This window comes from Leuciscus leuciscus, assembly GCF_965113295.1.
Source record: "Leuciscus leuciscus genome assembly, chromosome: 17".
In the NCBI taxonomy this organism is placed as follows: Eukaryota; Metazoa; Chordata; class Actinopteri; order Cypriniformes; family Leuciscidae; genus Leuciscus; species Leuciscus leuciscus.
The window spans coordinates 28,695,417-28,709,129 of NC_138741.1; the positions used below are offsets into that span (position 1 = coordinate 28,695,417).

At 37.8% G+C, this 13,713-nt stretch overlaps 1 protein-coding gene across 2 annotated transcripts in view; it reads right to left on the minus strand.

Moving 5' to 3' along the window:
* coq8ab (coenzyme Q8A-b) overlaps positions 1-13,713 on the minus strand; it is a 189,921-nt gene that overhangs the window by 115,573 nt on the left and 60,635 nt on the right. The gene's annotated exons all lie outside the window — the stretch shown is intronic.

The following is a 13,713-nucleotide window of genomic DNA, read 5'->3' on the forward strand; positions in this document are numbered from 1 at the left end:
CCCCTGAAGTGAGACACGGGAAACAGAAATACTGCAAAATAATAATAATAATAATAATAATAATGTGACTAAACAAGACGAAATAGCGTCATAACATTTCATCTCGTTTTGGTCAACGAAAATGAAGAGACATTTTAACATAGTTTTTATTTTGTAAAACCACATTTAGTCTCGTTTTTATTCGTCAACAATATTGCATTATACATTTAATTATAGTTATTGTCACATGACCAGCATTTACGTTGCGTCTCGTTTTCGTCACGTGGTTCGTTGACGACAATATTTAGTTATAATTTTTGTTGACGAAAGAAATACTAGTAATCAGATATCGGATTTGACTCAAAAGACAATGTGATTCATCATTCCTTCCAATTAACCACCTTATCTTTGTATAGTAAAATAGTATGTTCAACAACATGAATAACGACGTAGCTGACCAGAGTTCGTGAATCAAATGATTCAGTTTAAAGAGTTGTTCAGACTTCTCTCGATCAGTTGAAGTCTCTCCATTTCAGATGTAAAAATAAATAAATTTATTTCACAAATTAAAAGTCCTGTGAGTCCGAAAAACAAAAGAAAATTGTAATTATCCTACCAGTTGATGGTTTCAAATTATGGTTCAAAGTGGAAACCGGTCCATGGGCACTGGTCAGCTAGCCATTTGTGCATATTTAATTGTATTCAATAGGCAGGCGATTCACCTCCACAGGATTATTTATGGCACAAAACAGGATCTCACTTGCCGATCACGTTCACATAGGAAAAAAAACAGAACAAGAAAACGCAGCCTTGGAAAACACAAGGCAAACGTACAATAATTCATTTCTGATTCAACATTTCAGTAACAAATCATATACATGCGCAGTTCAAATGACACATTAATCGAACTTTTCGACAGTTACTTAACACAGACACTCATTAATCACTCAATGGGTCTCATTCATGAAATCGTAAATATACGAGTAAATATGTGAGTGATTTGCGCGTAAAGGCGACATTCCCGAAAATTCTTCTCCTGATTCAGAAATACTTCGTAAACGTCAGATGTGATAGTGAAATGTGTGTGTGTGTGTGTGTGTGTGTGTGTGTGTGTGTGTGTGTGTGTGTGTGTGTGTGTGTGTGTGTGTGTGTGTGTTAATGAATTCCAATCAGTTGTAAATGGGACGCGTGTGCACGCTCATTCTCTAAATTACCATAAATCCCGCCCATTAAAACCGACTGAAAACTATAGGCTATATGGGCATCATATTATGACACCAAACGAAGGATTTCAACTTGTCTTCTCAAAAACGAATGAAGAAGAGAAATTTCTCAGATGCAGAAATTGAAGTTTATTATCAGAAGTTCATTCAAAACGCCACATTTTGTTTTCAAGCGTACATAGTGGCGTATCAGGCCTAAAAAAAAGGAAGCTTGGCAGCATAGATGCAGTTAATGGAGTTTCATCTGTTAATCGAACAGTCCTAGAAGTGAAAAGAAAATGGTTTGACGTGAAGCGTGACTGCATTATTTGTGACTTGCGGACTTGTAAAAGAATAAACAGCTTGAATAAAAAAATTAAATAAAAAAAACTTGCAGACTTTTGTTCCGTTTGCAGATGGCTCTCGTAATTACTGGCTGTCGTAATAAAAGTAAAAAGAAAAACCGTATGTAATTACTATATATAATATTTGGTAACACTTTACAATACGGGTGCACTAATAACCATTAATTCATGCTTAACTAATGCACAGATAATCATGTGTTAATGTATGACTCATGAAGAACTAAACCATTAATTAATGATTACTGCATCATGAAGATTCTAAATGATTAATATAAAGTAATATATGAATTGTTATTAATTAAATGTGTCATAATGTATTAATTCATTAATAACTTATTTTATTAACTAAAAGTCTAAATCAATGCGTTACTTACCACAATTGGTCAAGGCAATGTACTTCAACTTCCAGTTGTCTGCTTTAATTAATCATTAACTAATGATTTGCAAATGCATCATTATGTTATGACTTTACTTGTTGAGGCACATGACTATTAACTAATTGTTAAGTAATATGCCATTTTGGTTTTGACATCCACACTAAGCCATGGATTTCAATTTCCAACCATGTACAACCAAGATTTCACTGAGTCCGATGAACTTTGTTGTTCATGGCACAGGACTATGTCAGGTTAACATACACTGAGAACATGTGGTTGAGCGCTGCTAGTTCATAACACTGTGTCTAGACTGGACAAAGACAATAGAACGTCCATTATAGTCAGTGATACTACACTGGATGCGTCGCGACACTACACGACAAAACCCAGTCAGTAAACCGATGCCACACTCTATTACTGACGTACTCAGAGCTCTTGTGCTAGTTCTGTTACGAAGGACTAATGGACTTGCGATGGTCTGTCATGTCCAGGTGTAGACAGCTGGTCTCGTCCAGTGTAAACACAGTATAACAGCTTCAGGAGTTCAGATTCTGGTGTGCTGATATTTGTGTGCAGCCCAACTCACCCCATCCTTCAAACACGTTCACCGACATTACATTCACTGCATGTGCAAACTGTCAAAACCCATAAATGGCATATTACTTAACAATTAGTTAATAGTCATGTGCCTCAACAAGTAAAGTCATAACATAATGATGCATTTGCAAATCATTAGTTAATGATTAATTAAAGCAGACAACTGGAAGTTGAAGTACATTGCTTTGACCAACTGTGGTAATTAACGCATTCATTTACACTTTTAGTTAATAAAATAAGTTATTAATTAATTAATACATTGACACATTTAATTAATAACAATTCATATATTACTTAATCTATTAATCATTTAGAATCTTTATTAGTTGCTGATGCAGTAATCATTAATTAATGGTTTAGTTCTTCATGAGTCATACATTAACACATGATTATCTGTGCATTAGTTAAATATGAATTAATGCAGATTAGTGCACCCGTATTGTAAAGTGTTACCTAATATTTTTTCAAAATGCTGTGTAAATATGTACACGATTAAGGTGAATTAAAATGCAGCCTTATTAATGAGCAAAACGTTCGGATGTTAAACGCACTATTTACGCGTGGCTGGAGCAGGTGTGGATTTCTTTCGTACCAACTAACGTTTGGAAAATACGAACATTTTAATGAATCCGAAAATTTACGTCAGAACCACTTTACACACGATTTACACAAAAATTCGTTCTGCTCGTGTTTCATGAATAAGACCCATTGTCTCAACTCATGACACAAAAGATCATTGTTATACGTGATAGCTTTAGCCTACGGCTAATTAGTTCAGCTCGCGCTGTGCGGCCTACACTCAGCTCATATCAAATCATTTCTGAAATTGACATATCTTTCATAAGATAACATATGATAAAAAAATGTCACTCACCAAAACGAGATTGCATCACATATTCAATAAAAAAAAGACTATTCAATAAAGATTACCGCTCTGGGATCCACTAAATCTTTACTCCGATTTCCACTTCACCTCTCTCTGACGACAACACTCCAGGCTGAAGCATCCAAAGTTTACAAGTGCACACAATCACAGTTCTCGATAGATTATGATTATCATTTAGTGCAAGGAGTTTCTGGAGAAATGCTCCGTGTCTCATTTGATCTGTTCTCATCTGATTCTCTGTTTATGCTGACAGCGGCAGCGCCTGCGCGACCTGTGGGCGGGCCTTATGAATATGCCGCTTCTGTTGGCTCTCAGGGGTGTCAGTCACAGCAGCACAATCAGTGATTGGATGAATCGTGTGTTATTGCCCAGTGGTGTAATCGAGTGCATCAAGTAAAGAAAAAAAAAAAGAACTGATTGAAAAATATAATTTGTCCAGAACAGATCGACACGACTCAATTTAAACTGTTATAGAAGAGCTAATATACTAAGAATGCACTGGTCTCTCAAGGATTGTCTCTCTGCTTTATTTTATAAGAAATATCTCTGTGTCTAAAGTTCCTAATGTCCTGTACTCTCAACTTTTGTATAATAGTACTAGTCATAATTTTTACACCAGGCATGAATAAAAGCAGTAAAATACCACTTATTGGCTTAATGACATGTTATATAATTTTTACCTTTTTGACTGTTATAGAGGCAAATTTTGTCTGATCTGTCTGAAATGTTTCATGCTTATTAAGAGTCATGAACATTATTATATGAAAATTATTTCATTTTGATCAAATTATTTCCTATGGAATTTTTCATAGGAAAAGACCATTCACAGCCAATACAGGCAATTTACCATAGGAAATATATGGTTTTAAAGTGTTTTAACAGTTATAGCGCCACCTTTGGTCCGATCTCCATACAAATTTCCAGGCTTCTTTAGCATGTTATGACAAATATGCGCATACATTTTTGTGAAGTTCTGTGTTTTCGTTTAGGTTTTATAGGCTTTTGAGTGCATTTTGCCACGCCCATTTTCTTTATGACCCAATATACCCATGCGAAAAATGCAAAAGTTCAACTTTTTTTTGATAATTATTGACCTAGAGAGTCCATAGAATTGTCCTAGACTGGTTTGGTTCTGATCGGGCGAAAAACCAGGGACTAGTTCGCAAAAGTAGGTTTTTAACATAATTACGAATATTTAATGAACGGTTTGATTGAGAGCAATGGTTCTTGAGGCAAAGTTGTTCAACAAGAGGAGATCTATCAAATGGTATGCATTTTGTGACAATAAGTGTAACACCACGTGATTACAGAGCCATTAAACTCGTTAGCGCCAACTAGTGGCCGATTTCTTTCAAAATTCTTACAGACCTCTAGGGCCATGAGTCGAACATGCCTACCGAGTTTTGTTCCGATCAGCCTCCGTAAACCTTGTCTAATAGGTGCTCAAATTTCATTGGCCGATGGCGGCCATGTTTTTTGAGATACGCCAATGTCCTCATAGACATACATGGCACCTTGGACCAAGACACTGCATACCAATTTTCAAGTCAATCGGACTAACGGTCAGGTCGTCATAGCCCTTTTCATGTTTTTTTCATGTTATAGCGCCACCTAGTGTTCAATCGTCGCGATTTTTTTACTGTGACCCAAGATTGAACTCCTACACATGTGGACCGAGTTTGGTGAAGATACCTCATTTACATCTTGAGTTGTAGCCCATTTAGTAAAATAGGCTCCTCCCACAACAATAGTTTTGCGCCCCCTAGCGACCGAGAATCGAAATTTCAACTTTTTTCGATAATTATTGATATTCAGACTCCAGAGAACATTTCTGCACTGGTTTAGTTCCGATCGAACGAAAAACCTAGGACTAGTTCGCAAAAGTAGGTTTTTGACAAAATTCAAAATGGCGGAAAAATTTGCATACCGGAAATGAAATCGGAGATATACGTTTTGTTCTTCAGTGTTCCAGCTTTCCAATGATATAAGACACTTGAGTCTACGACATATGGTCTAGGAGTTATGAGCAGTTTCGCGCTTTTGGTTGCTATAGCGCCACCTATGGGCCAATCGGGGTCATACTCTCTAAACCTCTCCTCGATTTTTGTACTACCATTTGGCAAAGTTTCACATTTCCAGCACTTACGGTTTAGGCTGCACGATGCGTTTTACGGCAGAAGAAAAATAATAATAAAAATCAGGACAATTACAATAGGGTTTCAGCACTTCGTGCTTGAACCCCTAATAATTAAAGCTGCAAGCAGCATTTATCGGGGTTCAAGCAGTTAAGGCCTTTAAGGCCTTTAAGCACACAAGCATCAAAAGACATTAAGTTTTATTTAGCAAGCATTTAACAACTGACATAATAGACGGAAAAGACCATTTACAGCCAATACAGGCAGTTTACCATGGGAAATATATGGTTTTAAAGCTTTTTAACAGTTATAGCGCCACCTTTGGTCCGATCTCCATAAAATTTGGCATGCTTGTTAATGATGTTATGTCACATATGCTCACCAATTTTTGTGAAGTTCTGAGTTTTCATTTATGATTTATAGGCATTTTAGTGTATTTTGCCACGCCCCTTTTATTAATTACCCTATTACAGCCACCCAAATGCAAAAGTTTAACTTTTTTTTGATAATTATTGATCTAGAGAGTCCAGAGAATTGTCCTAGACTGGTCTGGTTCCGATCGGGCGAAAAACCAGGGACTAGTTTGCAAAAGTAGGTTTTTAACATATTCATGAATATTTAATTAACTGTTTGATTGACAGCAATGGTTCTTGAGGCAAAGTTGTTCAGCATGAGCAGATCTATCAGATGATATGCAGTTTGTGATGATAAGTGTAACACCACGTGATTACAGAGCCATAAAACTCGTTAGCGCCAACTAGTGGCCGATTTCTTTCAAAATTCTTACAGACCTTTAGGGGCTTGAGCCAAACATGCCCACCGAGTTTCGCTCCGATCGGACTTCGTTAACGGTGCTCAAACCTCATTGGCCAATGGCGGCCATGTTTTTCGAGATACGCCAATATCCTTTTAGACATAGGTGGCCCGTTGGGCCAAGACACTGCATACCAAATTTCAAGTCATTCGGAAAAACGGTCAGGTGTCTATATGTTTTTTTTTGTTTATAGCGCCACCATGTGGCCAATCGACGCAATTTTTTTTACTGTGACCTCAGATTGACCTCTTAAACATGTGTGCCAAGTTTGGTGAAGATATCTCATTTACTTCTCGAGTTATAGCCATTTTAGTAAAATAGGCTCCTCCCACAACCTTAATTTATCACCCCCTAGCGACCAGGAATCGGAATTTCGACTTTTTTTCGATAATTATTGATCTTCAGACTCCAGAGAACAATTCTGCTCTGGTTTGGTTCCGATCGGACGAAAAACCAGGGACTAGTTTGCAAAAGTAGGTTTTTGACAAAATTCAAAATGGCGGAAAATCTATCATGACGGAAATAAAATCGGAGATATACGTTTTGTTCGTCAGGCGTCCAGCTTTCCAATGATATAAGACACTTGAGTCTATGACTTATCGTCTAGGAGTTATGACCAGTTTCGCGCTTTTGGTTGCTATAGCGCCACCTATGGGCCAATCAGCGTCATAATTTGATAACCTCTCCTCGATTTTTGTACTACCATCTGGCCAAGTTTCAAGTCTCTAGCACTTACGGTTTGGGCTGCACGATGCGTTTTACGGCGGAAGAATAATAATAATAATAATAATTAAAGCTGCAAGCAGCATTTATCGGGGTTCAAGCTGTTAAGGCCTTTAAGGCCTTTAAGCACAAAAGCATCAAAAGTTATTAAGTTGTATTTAGCAAGCATGTAACCACTGACATCATAGATGGAAAAGACCATTTACAGCCAATACAGGCAATGTACCATAGGAAATATATGGTTTTAAAGCTTTTTAACAGTTATAGCGCCACCTGTCGTCCGATCTCCACAAAATCCGGCACGCTTCTTAATGATGTTATGTCACATATGCTCACCAATTTTTGTGAAGTTCTGAGTTTTCATTTAGGATTTATAGGCTTTTTAATGTATTTGCCACGCCCATTTTATAAATGACCCTATTACAGCCATCCAAATGCAAAAGTTCAACTTTTTTTTGATAATTATTGATCTAGAGAGTCCATAGAATTGTCCTAGACTGGTCTGGTTCCGATCGGGCGAAAAACCTAGGACTAGTTCGCAAAAGTAGGTTTTAGACATATTAACGAATATTTAATGAACGGTTTGATTGACAGCAATGGTTCTTAAGGCAAAGTTGTTCAGCATGAGCAGATCTATCAAATGATATGCAAATTGTATGGATGTGTGCAACACCACGTGATTACAGAGCCATAAAACTCATAAAACAATTGGACTTCGTTAACCTTGTTTAATAGGTGCTCAAACCTCATTTGCCAATGGCGGCCATGTTTTTCGAGATATGCCAATATCCTTTTAGACATACATGGCCTCTTGGCCCAAGACACTGCATACCAAATTTCACGTCATTCGGAAAAACGGTCAGGTGTTTATAAGTTTTTTTTTGTTTATAGCGCCACCATGTGGCCAATCGATGCATTTTTTTTACTGTGACCCCAGACTGAACCCATACACATGTGTACCAAGTTTGGTTAAGCTATCTCATTTACTTTTTGAGTTATAGCCGTTTTAGTAAAATAGGCTCCGCCCTCAACGTTAATTTTATGCCCCCTAGCGACCATGAATCAAAATTTCGACTTTTTTTTGATAATTATTGATCGTCAGACTCCAAAGAACATTTCTGCACTGGTTTGGTTCCGATCGGACGAAAAACCAGGGACTAGTTCGCAAAAGTAGGTTTTTGACAAAATTCAAAATGGCGGAAAATCTATCATGACGGAAATAAAATCGGAGATATACGTTTTGTTCGTCAGGCGTCCAGCTTTCCAATGATATAAGACACTTGAGTCTACGACTTATCGTCTAGGAGTTATGACCAGTTTTGCGCTTTTGGTTGCTATAGCGCCACCTATGGGCCAATCAGCGTCATAATTTGATAACCTCTCCTCGATTTTTGTACTACCATCTGGCCAAGTTTCAAGTCTCTAGCACTTACGGTTTGGGCTGCACGATGCGTTTTACGGCGGAAGAATAATAATAATAATAATAATAATAATAATAATAATAATAATAAAAATCAGTACAATAACAATAGGGTTTCAGCACTTCGTGCTTGAACCCCTAATTAAAGCTGCAAGCAGCATTTATCGGGGTTCAAGCAGTTAAGGCCTTTAAGGACTTTAAGCACAAAAGCATCAAAAGTTGTTAAGTTTTACACCACGTGATTACAGAGCCATAAAACTCATTAGCGCCAACTAGTGGCCGATTTCTTTCAAAACTCTTACAGACCTCTAGGGCCATGAGTTGAACATGCCCATCGAGTTTCGTTCCGATTGGCCTCCGTTAACCTTGTCTAATAGGTGCTCAAATTTCATTGGTCGATGGCGGCCATGTTTTTCGAGATACGCCAACGTCCTCATAGACATACATGGCACCTTGGACCAAGACACTGCATACCAATTTTCAAGTCAATTGGACTAACGGTCAGGTGGTTATAGCCTGTTTTATGTTTGGAACATGTTTTGTTCCTCGCGGAGTACCTCTGGAATGCTTCTGCGGAGGTTTATTGTTTTATCCGCAGCAATAAAGTTTGTCGGCGTCTAAATGGATCGCGCTCTGGATCACTAACAGGAATTATTCTCGTCATGTATACACTTAACTTGATGAAAAGCGGGATTGACGCACTGCAAGCAGAGAGATGATTTCTGGCTGCCTCCGCAAAAATTGTCTTCGGCGGACAGCCCGCTGTCTTTGGAACGATTTTTTTCAAACAAAACCAAAGGTTAAAAAAAAAAAAAGAACAAATGTGAAGCGAGCAATTCTATCCATTTTGACGCCTTTTCATTCATAGCGGTTACCAAGCAACACGATTACGCACCAGCTGCAACTTGATGACACAAGCATACTGCGGTTCGGATACAAATAATATGTGAACACAAGTCCATCGGGGGCAGGGGGGGAGCAATCGAACTCGGGTTAGGAACAGGCAATCGAACCAAGTGTGAAAGCGCCCTTAGTCTAGTTTTAGTCAATGAAAATTGTATTTTAGTCTCTTTTTAGAAATGCAATTCTATTTAACCCAGTGAATATAGTGTATCACTATGGAAAAATAGCGAAAATAGTGAACAGAAAAGTAACACTCGTCTCATTCGTGGAGGTTGAAAAACAAGTTCTTTCTGACATCCAGGATTTACTGTATTAATTTAAATGCAAAAGAAAAGGCATGAGAGTTGGTTGTTTTTGTCAATTTTAAGTTTTAATTTAAAATATTTGTCATTTTAATATAACTATATGGCTAAATATTTTACCACTTGCTAATAAATCTAGATAGAAGTAGTGCATTGAATACATTGTTTAAATTGTGCTTAAAAGTGAATTACGACCATTAAAGAGTATGTGTGTACAAAGAGAATCGTAATGCTGACAAAACTTTTTTAAAATAAAAGTATTTGATAACTTCTGGATTTGAAATAAAAATAGTGAGTATGTGTTTGTGGTTCAGCCGTGGATCAGTTACGCACTGCAAACGCAGCATATGTGAAAGCACTATAGCGAGTGCTGCTCCTGCACCGCATATGCACTGCACACGGAGTATGGGCCCTATCTTGCACCCAGCGCAATTGACTTTGTACACCGACGCATGTATCATTCCTATTTTGCACCCGCGCACAGCGGACTTTTCCCTCCACAGACGCACGTCGGTTAACTAAGAAATACACTTGCGCTCCCGGGGGCGGTTCAGCGCAAAGAGGAGGCGTGTTCCGGCGCAAACGTTCCCTCATGCTATTTTGCACGTTTAGGAAACAATTCCGCCACTAACTGAAAAAATCTAGTTTAAAGTCAGTGGCGCGTTGCACATGTTATTCTTATGCTATTTTAAGGGCGCATGCTTGGCCATAATCAATGTAGCGTGTGCACAACGCACATACACTTTGATTCTCTCACACAGAAGCAGCCGTTTTCATTTTTGCAAATCATACATTACGATAGATAGATAGAGATAGATAGATAGATAGATAGATAGATAGATAGATAGATAAATTATAAAAGCATACTTCTAGTTTACACATTTACCCAAATTATCATACGCCTGTTTAATCGAAGTTAATTTGGGTGTGTTTCTCCATCCCCAATGTCACTTCTCTGCGTTTTACGGCCCTGACGAGAACGTCGGTCTCCTCGGCTGTGAATCGCTGCTGGCGCGCGTCTGGCAAATCCACCGTTATAATAGGAATCCGCTATAGAATAAGCGCGTCTGCTCTTAAAGGGAATGTGAGATGACGCTCTGATTGGTTTATTTCACGTTACGCCCAAACCACACCTATGAGTAATGAAGCTACTGCAGACCAACACATTTTAGATTTGCGTTGAGCGCAAGAGTAATTTATCCCGCCGGTATAATAGCAACAGCGCCCAAGACCCGGCCACAAAGTTACTTGCGTTTCGCGCTTGATACTTGCGTTTCAGATCGTTAAAATCGGGCCCTATGTGTGAAACGGGCGTCAGACTTAACTTTGTTTGTTGTCGTTTACGCTAACTCACCGCAGCTGCATCTTCTAAATAATGCCGCGAGTGGGGCTTGAGGAAGTGACGTCGTCTGCGCAGTGCGCCCTGATGCAGCCCCTGAAGTGAGACACGGGAAACAGAAATACTGTAAAATAATAATAATAATAATAATAATGTGACTAAACAAGACGAAATAGCGTCATAACATTTCATCTCGTTTTGGTCAACGAAAATGAAGAGACATTTTAACATAGTTTTTATTTTGTAAAACCACATTTAGTCTCGTTTTTATTCGTCAACAATATTGCATTATACATTTAATTATAGTTATTGTCACATGACCAGCATTTACGTTGCGTCTCGTTTTCGTCACGTGGTTCGTTGACGACAATATTTAGTTATAATTTTTGTTGACGAAAGAAATACTAGTAATCCGATATCGGATTTGACTCAAAAGACAATGTGATTCATCATTCCTTCCAATTAACCACCTTATCTTTGTATAGTAAAATAGTATGTTCAACAACATGAATAACGACGTAGCTGACCAGAGTTCGTGAATCAAATGATTCAGTTTAAAGAGTTGTTCAGACTTCTCTCGATCAGTTGAAGTCTCTCCATTTCAGATGTAACAATAAATAAATTTATTTCACAAATTAAAAGTCCTGTGAGTCCGAAAAACAAAAGAAAATTGTAATTATCCTACCAGTTGATGGTTTCAAATTATGGTTCAAAGTGGAAACCGGTCCATGGGCACTGGTCAGCTAGCCATTTGTGCATATTTAATTGTATTCAATAGGCAGGCGATTCACCTCCACAGGATTATTTATGGCACAAAACAGGATCTCACTTGCCGATCACGTTCACATAGGAAAAAAAACAGAGAACAAGAAAACGCAGCCTTGGAAAACACAAGGCAAACGTACAATAATTCATTTCTGATTCAACATTTCAGTAACAAATCATATACATGCGCAGTTCAAATGACACATTAATCGAACTTTTCGACAGTTACTTAACACAGACACTCATTAATCACTCAATGGGTCTCATTCATGAAATCGTAAATATACGAGTAAATATGTGAGTGATTTGCGCGTAAAGGCGACATTCCCGAAAATTCTTCTCCTGATTCAGAAATACTTCGTAAACGTCAGATGTGATAGTGAAATGTGTGTGTGTGTGTGTGTGTGTGTGTGTGTAATGAATTCCAATCAGTTGTAAATGGGACGCGTGTGCACGCTCATTCTCTAAATTACCATAAATCCCGCCCATTAAAACCGACTGAAAACTATAGGCTATATGGGCATCATATTATGACACCAAACGAAGGATTTCAACTTGTCTTCTCAAAAACGAATGAAGAAGAGAAATTTCTCAGATGCAGAAATTGAAGTTTATTATCAGAAGTTCATTCAAAACGCCACATTTTGTTTTCAAGCGTACATAGTGGCGTATCAGGCCTAAAAAAAAGGAAGCTTGGCAGCATAGATGCAGTTAATGGAGTTTCATCTGTTAATCGAACAGTCCTAGAAGTGAAAAGAAAATGGTTTGACGTGAAGCGTGACTGCATTATTTGTGACTTGCGGACTTGTAAAAGAATAAACAGCTTGAATAAAAAAATTAAATAAAAAAAACTTGCAGACTTTTGTTCCGTTTGCAGATGGCTCTCGTAATTACTGGCTGTCGTAATAAAAGTAAAAAGAAAAACCGTATGTAATTACTATATATAATATTTGGTAACACTTTACAATACGGGTGCACTAATAACCATTAATTCATGCTTAACTAATGCACAGATAATCATGTGTTAATGTATGACTCATGAAGAACTAAACCATTAATTAATGATTACTGCATCATGAAGATTCTAAATGATTAATATAAAGTAATATATGAATTGTTATTAATTAAATGTGTCATAATGTATTAATTCATTAATAACTTATTTTATTAACTAAAAGTCTAAATCAATGCGTTACTTACCACAATTGGTCAAGGCAATGTACTTCAACTTCCAGTTGTCTGCTTTAATTAATCATTAACTAATGATTTGCAAATGCATCATTATGTTATGACTTTACTTGTTGAGGCACATGACTATTAACTAATTGTTAAGTAATATGCCATTTTGGTTTTGACATCCACACTAAGCCATGGATTTCAATTTCCAACCACGTACAACCAAGATTTCACTGAGTCCGATGAACTTTGTTGTTCATGGCACAGGACTATGTCAGGTTAACATACACTGAGAACATGTGGTTGAGCGCTGCTAGTTCATAACACTGTGTCTAGACTGGACAAAGACAATAGAACGTCCATTATAGTCAGTGATACTACACTGGATGCGTCGCGACACTACACGACAAAACCCAGTCAGTAAACCGATGCCACACTCTATTACTGACGTACTCTGAGCTCTTGTGCTAGTTCTGTTATGAAGGACTAATGGACTTGCGATGGTCTGTCATGTCCAGGTGTAGACAGCTGGTCTCGTCCAGTGTAAACACAGTGTAACAGCTTCAGGAGTTCAGATTCTGGTGTGCTGATATTTGTGTGCAGCCCAACTCACCCCATCCTTCACACACGTTCACCGACATTACATTCACTGCATGTGCAAACTGTCAAAACCCATAAATGGCATATTACTTAACAATTAGTTAATAGTCATGTGCCTCAACAAGTAAAG